Raw genomic sequence first — 9,264 nt, 5'->3', positions numbered from 1 at the left:
CCAGCGTGCCAATCAAAGCGGGTCTGCTTGAAGGAAAAGAATCAGTACAACCCAGTAGAGGTGAGTTTATTTGTATGAGCAAGTGTTCTAACTAACCTATCATTACAATATATATAATGGTCATTCATATCTTTCAGGTATCTGAGCCGTTTGAGGTGTTGGGAATGGATCTTCTCAAGCTCACTGTCACTGAGAGTAGTAACCAGTACATATGTGTCATGGTCATGGATGAAATTTTGATTTCAGAGGTGGGGGGTGGGGGGTGGGGTGGGGACACAACTGGCTTGAGTACAGGGGTGGGGGCTTGAACTGCTTGAGGACCAAAACTGCCTTTTGAAAAAGTGGAGGGGACATGTCTGCCTGTCTACCCCCCAAATTACGTCCGTGGTCATGGTTGACTACTTTACAAGGTGTGCAGAGTCCTGTCCTCTTAAGAGCAAGTCAGCAGAAGAGGTAGCACATTGTATTCTTGATTTTGTATACAAATTTGGGGCTCCTCAAAGACTGCCAACAGATCAGAGAGCAGAATTTAAAAATAAGGTGAGATTAAATTCAACAATTTACTTTAACCTAGTATTGTTTATCCATGCTGACTTGTTTCTATTTTTTTTGGCATGCTTAAGGTTAACAATTATGTGAAAAGCTTGGGATTAAGAGGAGCTTTTGCTGCCACCCACAGATTAATGGACTTGGCACCATTAATCTGGCACCATTCAAAGGTAAGTTAATCTTACTGTTGAGACTAAATACCACAGCACATCACAATATTAAGTTAGAGAGTTAATTTTGAATATATGAAGTTGATAGTTCACTGATAAATAATTGAATATTTTAGATGTCTGAGCAAGCTGGCAAAGGAACATCAGAAAAAATGGAACCAGTATCTGGCCACGACCATGTTTGCTATCAGGACCAAAAAACATTTAACAACAAAATACAGTCCATATTTCCTTATGTTTGGTAGGGAGGCCAGATCCTCCTCTAAGGTACCATAAAGTTATGAGGTAAGAGGGTCAAAGAATTTTTTGAAACGTGTAGATGTAGCAGTTAGCGAAATGTGATGACTTTACATTAACACACTTATATTTTTGCTCTTGTAGATAAATGAAGACAAGGTGGTGGCTCTGGTTAGGGAGGCGATGTTGTGAACTACAAAATCCGCAAGCTGTTTATGAAGAAGTTCAGGCAAACATCAGAAAATCCCATCAGAGAAGGAAAGTGGAGAGGGGTCAGGATGACCATTTTGAAGAGGGAGATGTTCTCTTGAAAAATATGAGAAAAACAACGAAAGGGAGGGGAAATGGAGGCTGACATGATCGGACCATTAACGATTGCAAATCTACAAGATAAAAAGGCCATACTCCACAGTAAGACAACTACAGTCAAATCAACAGCAAACATTTATCACTTGCCTCATTTGATGATCCAGAGGAGAGGATTCCTGCTAAACTCAGAAAAATTGAAGGGCCCTCTCCTCTGGACTCAAACCACATTACAGCAGCAACCAAAAGGACTCAACCGGTCTATGCTGTGAGCTCCCTTGTAATCGACTCTACAGCCTCCTCATCCACGTTGTCCTGCACTAGCACCCCTCCCATCACACTCTCTCCCATCTCCCCAGCCAAAGTATGCAGCCACATTGAAATGAGATCTAGCATCACACCCACTGTCCACAGCAATGGTATGTATATGTAAAACTTATAAGAAATTGAACATATTGTATTTAATTTATCATTCCGCTCTCTGTAACTGAAAAAGACTTCCGTATTTTCCTTTCCAGTGACTGTCATCTGGGATCAGGGGAAGGGGGAGATACTGTCAGCCAAGTTTGGCCCTTACAAACGTTTCACCTCTGACCTCCCGAGCCTTGCCCGGGAAAAGGAATTTGAGAGTGAGGTATGCATTCGCATAGGATATGTATTCAGCTTTACACAAGCTGTTCAATTTTGTTGAATCACATTTACCTATTAATGATGAAGTAAACTCTTTGCAGGTAGTGAATTCCTACTTATATGTTCTTTCACAAAAAGAGCCAGCTGATGTCTGTGTGATAAACACGTTTGAGATGCCGGCGATTTGGAATGGCACATCTTGGGGCTTGAGGAAAGGTGAGCATTATCCTAATCTTCATAATTTGTTATTCAGAATGGTAATATTATTTTAACAATTTTTGTAGCTGGATGTCTCCAAGGATGACTTACTCATTGGAGCAGTTTGCAAGGACAAACACTTGACACTGGTAGTAAGTGCTCTTTTGTCCAAAGTTATATGCCCATCGTAAGCACACATAAAGCTTCATGCACATTTTGGAGCCAAACTGTGTATTTTAGTAGGCTATGTACTCCAAAGAATGAGGGGCCCTTTTTGTGGACCCATTTGGAGCTACCAGTGCCCAGCTGCAGAAGTGCAAGGACATAACAAGGTAAGCAAATGTTAAAAGATCACTCTTAAGGGCACTTATTTTATATGTGGTGCAGTAAATAGACTATTTCACATAGCCACAAAAGCAGCATCTCATGCTTTGATCTCCCATGATGTAGAGCCTTCATCAGGAAGAACATGTAACACCATTCCTCAGCCCCGCCAGCATGGCGTTATGGTCTGTAAAGTAAGTTTGTCAGTTAATTCCTCTCTTTCAAAGAGAGAACTTACTCCAATCTCTATTGAAGGTGGCAGAGCAAGTGCTGAATGGACACCAGCCTGATTTCCCAGTGGACCTAGAGGGGGTCAACAAAATGAGGCGGGAAGTGTCCCAAACGTTGATGAGTCAGGTATGCATGTGACGGTCTTGCTTAAATCTTTAACTAAGTATACAGAAGGTTCAATAACTTTATTTGTAACAGATTCACTGTTGGATCTCTGCCATTCCTGTGGTGTGATCAACAGGAACAGCTGGACAGACCCATGTTGACTGGGTAAGAAAACACAACATATTGAGAAGAATTTATTTTCACTTTGATTCTAAAATGTGTTTTGTGTTTTTCAGATTGAATGTGCAACCTGTAGCTGGTGGTACCACTGGCTCTGTATCTCCAATGGAGAAGGATTATTTTTGCCCAGTTTACTAAAATATATATTTACAATATTTATATAGTAAACAATTCATATATTTATGTGTACACAGTTATTTATGTATTTACATAAATAACTGTATAACTGTATTTCCATAAGTATTTGGACAGTGACACAGTATTTATAATTTTGTCCTTGTACACCACCACAGTGGATTTGAAATTGAGTAATCAAAATGTGATTGAAGTGGAGACTGAAAGCTTTAATTTTAGCAGTTGAAGGCAGCCATTCAGAAACAGGAAGAAGAAACTAGGAACTGTGAGAATCACTTAGATGTCCATGAGAATCAAGATGATGTGCTGGGGCAAAAAGAAAAAGACAACTCAGGATGTTGTTACACGAGAGAGAGAGCAGGGGGCACTTTTAAGATCCAGGTTCATCGGACAAAAGGACATGGACACTCCAGCTGCTTTCTTTTGTAATCTTCACTATAAGAGTGAGGCAAGGCAGAAGCTCATGGCATGTCTGTCTTCCTGATGGGAGGGTGACAACTGATCCGGCTGAAATGAGAGCGCATGCAGTGGATTTTTATTCCACTCTGTTTGGGGCTGAGGAATGTGACCAGCACTGTGTTGAGGAGCTTTTAAAGGGACTTCCACAGCTTAATGATGGAGAGAAAGCTGACATAGACAGAGAGTTGGGTTTGACTGAACTGACCACTGCGGTGCAACAGCTGGCCAAAGGATGGGCTCCAGGAACAGATGGTTTGTCTGCTGACTTCTATTAGCACTTCTGGGGCATTCTTGGCCCAGATCTTCATCAGATTTTGATAGACTGTTTTAAAAGCAGGGAGCTTCATGTCAGAGTGCTGTTGTCTCCCTGTTGTGAAAAAAGGGGATCTGTTTTTATTAAAGAATTGGAGACCTGTAGTGCTTCTGTGCACAGATTATAAGATACTGTCTCGAGCTCTGTCTAATGAATTAAGACAACACGTTAGTTTACTGGTACATATGGATCAGAGCTGCTACATTTCAGAGTGGACAAGTATAGACAATCTGTTTCTTTTGAGAGATGTTATTGACATTTGTAATTTGTTAAATTTAAATGATGGTATCCTGTCACTAGATCAAGAAAAAGCTTTTGATAGGATCATAGTTATGTTTTCTGTTTTTTTGGGGGGGCTGTTGGTGTTGGGGAGGTTTTTACAGGATGGGTGAGTTTATTATACTGTATGGTCAAGGTGGGGGGTGGGCTAAGCAGACCTGTTCAAGTTCAAAATGGAATAAGGCAGGGCTGTCCCTTCTCTGGTCAGGTCTACAGTTTAGCCATAGAACCATTATTATGTGTAATCAGGAATAAACTTAAAGGTTTTCATCTTCCCAATAGGCTTCTTAGTATGCCAATAACAGTGTCTGCTTATGCAGATGATGTAAATATTTTCATTACTGAGCAAACTGATGCGTACACGTTAGAAGCTTGACTTAGTTTATATCAAAGAGCTTCATCTGCAGGTTGACTGGGCCAAATGTGAGGCTTTGTACTATGGCACTGGGATCAAAAACAGAATGTCCATTCTCCCATCAGGGTTGCAATGGAAAGGGAACGGGATGAAGTTTTTAGGAGTTTATTTAGGAAATCAGGATTTTATGAAAGAAAGAATTTAGTGGTGAAAGTGTGTTCAAAGTTGTCTGAATGGCAATGGCTGCTGCCTCAGCTGTCCTATAGGAGTTTTGGTTGTGAACAATATGGTTGCTTCGACACTGGCATAAGTTTAAAGTATTATCTCCACCAAGGAGCCTAGTTGCTGATATCCAAAAATGGCTTGTGTTTTTTTTTTTTTTTTTTTTTTTTTTTTTCTGAACAGGACAGCACTGGATTCGAGCGGCAGCACTCTATCTTCCAGTAGAGGGAGGAGGACAAGAGCTAGTGGATATTCAGTCAAAAATAATGTCCTTCAGACTGCAAACAGCCCAGAGGCCTCTCTACCAATGTGGTTTGAGGTGGCATGAGACTTCTGAGCAGCTTCTTCAGAGAGCAAGCCATCTAGGGTACAATAAACACCTGTTCCTGGTCAGACTACATGAGGTGGACCTCACTGGTCTGACATCTTTTTACAGTTCAGTTCTGGAGGCGTGGCGGGGTTTGAAGTACATGAGACCCTGGCATATGGCTTCTGGAGGAACCTTTGCTACACAGCAGCTTCATAAAGTCACAGATGCTGTCTTCCTCCAGTTTGTGTCTCACTCTGCACAAAGCTGGATGTGTTGAAGTTGGATATTTGTTGAAGAATACCAAGAGTTCTCTTGGTGCTTTGGCACAGAAGATGGGCATTAAGTCACCCAAGATTATGGACAGACTGTGGCATCACCACCAGCATAAGATCAGTGGTTTAATGGGTTAATCTAAATGTTGAAGCCTTGCAGGGTTAGATCTACCTGGTGTGATTCTCATGTGTAATAATGGCCCACAGAGAAGGTATACCTAGTGTTCATATATGGTCATGCAAGTCCTTTGTCAGTGGGGCTGGATGAGCAAAGAGAGGGAGGTATGAAATTGAAGGAATGTTTGGGGCATGGGGGAAGGAAAATGATGGAGCAGAGAGAGAAAACCAGGGAGCAGTGAGAGGAGATGATTTAAAATGTGTTAAATTAGTAGAATGACTCTTAGTTTGAGAAGAAAAGTCATGTCCAAGGGATAGGTTCCCCTGTGCTGAACACCTCAAATCAAGAGCACAAGCTGCTTTCTACAGCATCTGTTGGGACTTTCATCCACTCCTCCATTCCCTGGATACCTGCTGGTGAGATCGAGACTTTCTTGTTTGATTCCCTTTTTTGCAATGCATTGCTGTTTTTGAGTTATATTTTTTGCATCTTGAAAGGGATTTTTGCCTGGGGACTGATATAAAGGGTTTTTGAGTTGGACGTGCATATTTACATTTTTTATGGACATTATGGACACTCTGAGAGACCCTGGAAATGTAATTAAGTGTATGCTGTCCCCATTGATACACTCCTGATCAAAATTTTAAGACCAGTTGAGAAATTGCAAGAATTTACATTTTGCACTGTTGGATCTTAAGAAGGTTCTAAGGAGGTCATGATAGTGTGGATGCCTGACAGAAAGTGACACTGAATCCACATTTTTGAGAAGATTTGAGCTTTTTTTTAAGGCTATGGTCTTAAACTTTTGATCAGCTGATGAACAGCCTATTTCAGTTTAATGGTTGTTTGCAATAAATTGCTTACTCAATTTTTTTTTTCGTCTCACTCCCATTTCTTCTTTTTGCATTTTGAAGCTCTACTTAGAACCTTCTTAAGATCCAACAGTGCAAAATGTAAATTCTTGCAATTTTTTTGTATAATAAACCTGTTTATTGAAAGCGAATCTTTTGGTCCTTTAAGTTTTGAGAGCGAACATTTGAGGTTTTTTTACGTAACGCTGACAGTCAACAAATTTTACAATAATGTCCCGAACTTTTGTGGAACTAGGCTTTGAATATAAGGCTGATTGTTACAAAACTGGTGAGGGAGGTCTGTTCCCTGTCAGAATCCATGAGGTTTTATGCTGAAAACTGTGTTCAGGTTGAACAGTGGGATGATGGATGTGAATATGTCTTCCCTTCTCTAACTGTTGCTCCTGCTGTGGAGGAGTGGCAAGAGGAGGAGGACAAGCTGTTAACTTTTGCAACTCCAAAGCTTGGAAAGTTTGAAGATTTAGAGAAGAAAGCAGCAGATCAGCTCTGCGTGAAAGTGTGTCATCTGAGGTCCTTGGTGGGGGGTGAAAATGTCGAAGTGGACTGAGGTTTTTGGCCAAAACAAGTTTCCAAAATACAGGTCCTTGTATAAGCTGCCTGTTGAAAAGCACACGGCTGACCTCCAATGGAGGATAATACATGGAGCAATAGCTGCAAACAGACTCATAGCACACCTGGATTCTAGTCACGGGGTGGGCTGTCTGTTCTGTTTACAGGAGTAATCTTTGGTACATGTGTTTACTGGGTGTTCAAGATTGGCTGGTCTGCATATATCTATATTTATCACTATCTAGCTATCTATCTAGCTATATGCACAGTGTCTAAGCTTGCTATCTGGATATCCAGGAAAAATAAAGTTAAGGATGTAGAATGTACAGATTGTGTTGAGGTCATGAAGGGTCTGGTTGCTGCTCGTCTGAAAGTTGAACATGCTTATTATCAGACTGAATGATCTTGGAGATTTTTGGGCAGTGGAAGGAGTTCTGTGCTTTATTGGGGATACAGTTGCTCTCCTTTTGACTTACGAAATGGTTCTTGAGAAACATGAGAAAAATGTTCAGAAGGGGAATTTATTCATCAGAAAGCCATTATTTGTTACTTGCTGAATACAGACACAGATTTAGGTGCATCTGTGATAGATAGATAGATAGATAGATAGATAGATAGATAGATAGACAGATAGATGGATAGATGGATGCAGACCAGCCAATCTTGAACACCCAGTAAACACATGTACCAAAGATTACTAACAGAACAGACAGCCCATCCCGTGACTAGGATCCGGGGGTGCTATGAGTCTGTTTGCAGCTATTGCTCCATGTATTATCCTCCATTGGAGGTCAGCCGTGTGCTTTTCAACAGGCAGCTTAGACAAGGACCGCCAACTGTATTTGGGAAACTTGTTTTGGCCAAAAACCTCCCTCACCAGTCTTGCAACAATCAGATTTATATTCAATGCCTAGTTACATTATTGTAAAATTTGTTGACTGTCAGCGTTAGGTGAAAAAAAATCAAATGTTTACCCTCAAAACTTAAAGTACCAAAAGATTCGCTTTCAATAAACAGGTTTATTATATCAATGGAGACAGCATGCACTTAATTACATTTCTCAGAATGTCCATAATATCCATATAATATAATATAATATAATATAATAAAATAAAAAAATTTAAATATTCACATCCAACTCAAAAACCCTTTATATCAGTCCCCAGGCAAAAATCCCTTTCAAGATGCAAAAATATAACTCAAAAACAGCAATGTATTGCAAAAAAGGGAATCAAACAAAGTCTCGATCTCACCAGCAGATATCCAGGGAATGGAGGAGTGGATAAAAGTCCCAACAGATGATGTAGACAGCAGCTTTTGTTCTTGATTTGAGGTGTTCAGCGCAGGGGAACCTATCCCTTGGACATGACTTTTCTTCTCAAACTAAGGGCTCTAGTTTCCCGGCCCAGCGCAGGGTGGCGCAGTGAGGCAAACCCCGCGCAGAGGTAGTTTCGACAAGTGCAACCCGAGGGGCACACAGTTTGCTAGTTTCGCAGACCGGGGTGCACCGAGGTGGGACTGGCGGCGCAGCAGGGGGAGGTGTCGACAGATTCATCTTGGCGCAGTGACAGTTTCATGCCAAAAGGCTTCGCTGGGGTGCACTCAAAGCTCGCCATCTGAAACCAGGTCTACATTCAGCGCAAGGCGGAGTGGAGCCGGCGCAGTGGAAGTTTGGCTGACTGGCACACATTGCTTTCATTGCTTTGATTTTCTTTGTTGCATTTTTCTTTATACTTGAAGAGGCATCTGTCTTGGTTTAACTGTCTTATCTGGAAAATCCGATAATCTCCTAGACAAAGATAGATAGTTTTGTTGATAATGTATTGGTATTTTCCAATACAAGTCAATATGCTTTGACTTTTTTTGTTGCATTTTCTTAATATTAGAAGTGCAGTCTGCCTTAGTTTGCCTTTTTTAAAATGCTTATACTTTAGTACTTTAGTTTATACCACAGTTTGCTTGGAAAATCAGATGATGCCGCCGACAGAGAGAAAGTTGGAGAGGTAGGGTGTTTATAATGTATTGCTGTTTTCCTATAAACTGATTTGCTTTAATTGTCTTTGTTGCATTTTCTTAATACAGGAAGTGGAGATAGATCGATAGATAGATAGTCTGTTGATAACGTAGCAAATGGTCACTGTGATGTAGGCAGGCAGACAAGGAGGCCATTGAAGATGTCATAAATGGTCTTTGAGAAGCCAATGAGATCATTGACAATGTAATAACTAGCCATTGTGATGTATGTTGAATAACTGTGTCCAGCATTCATTTAATATCTGGGCAATTTGGGTTTACCTGTGAAGGATAACACTGCTTTGGCAATCTTCAAAATCAAATCTTTTACTTTGAAGCAGCATAAGGCTGAATATCCTACAACAAATCACTTACTGGATGAAGTTACACCAAATGAATAGAATCCTACACCCTATGTTGAACATAAAAGCAGCAAC

The sequence above is a fragment of the Myripristis murdjan genome, chromosome 12, assembly GCF_902150065.1.
Source record: "Myripristis murdjan chromosome 12, fMyrMur1.1, whole genome shotgun sequence".
NCBI lineage: Eukaryota > Metazoa > Chordata > Actinopteri > Holocentriformes > Holocentridae > Myripristis > Myripristis murdjan.
The sequence above is the reverse complement of the archived record's forward strand: the minus strand, read 5'-3'. Positions refer to the sequence as shown.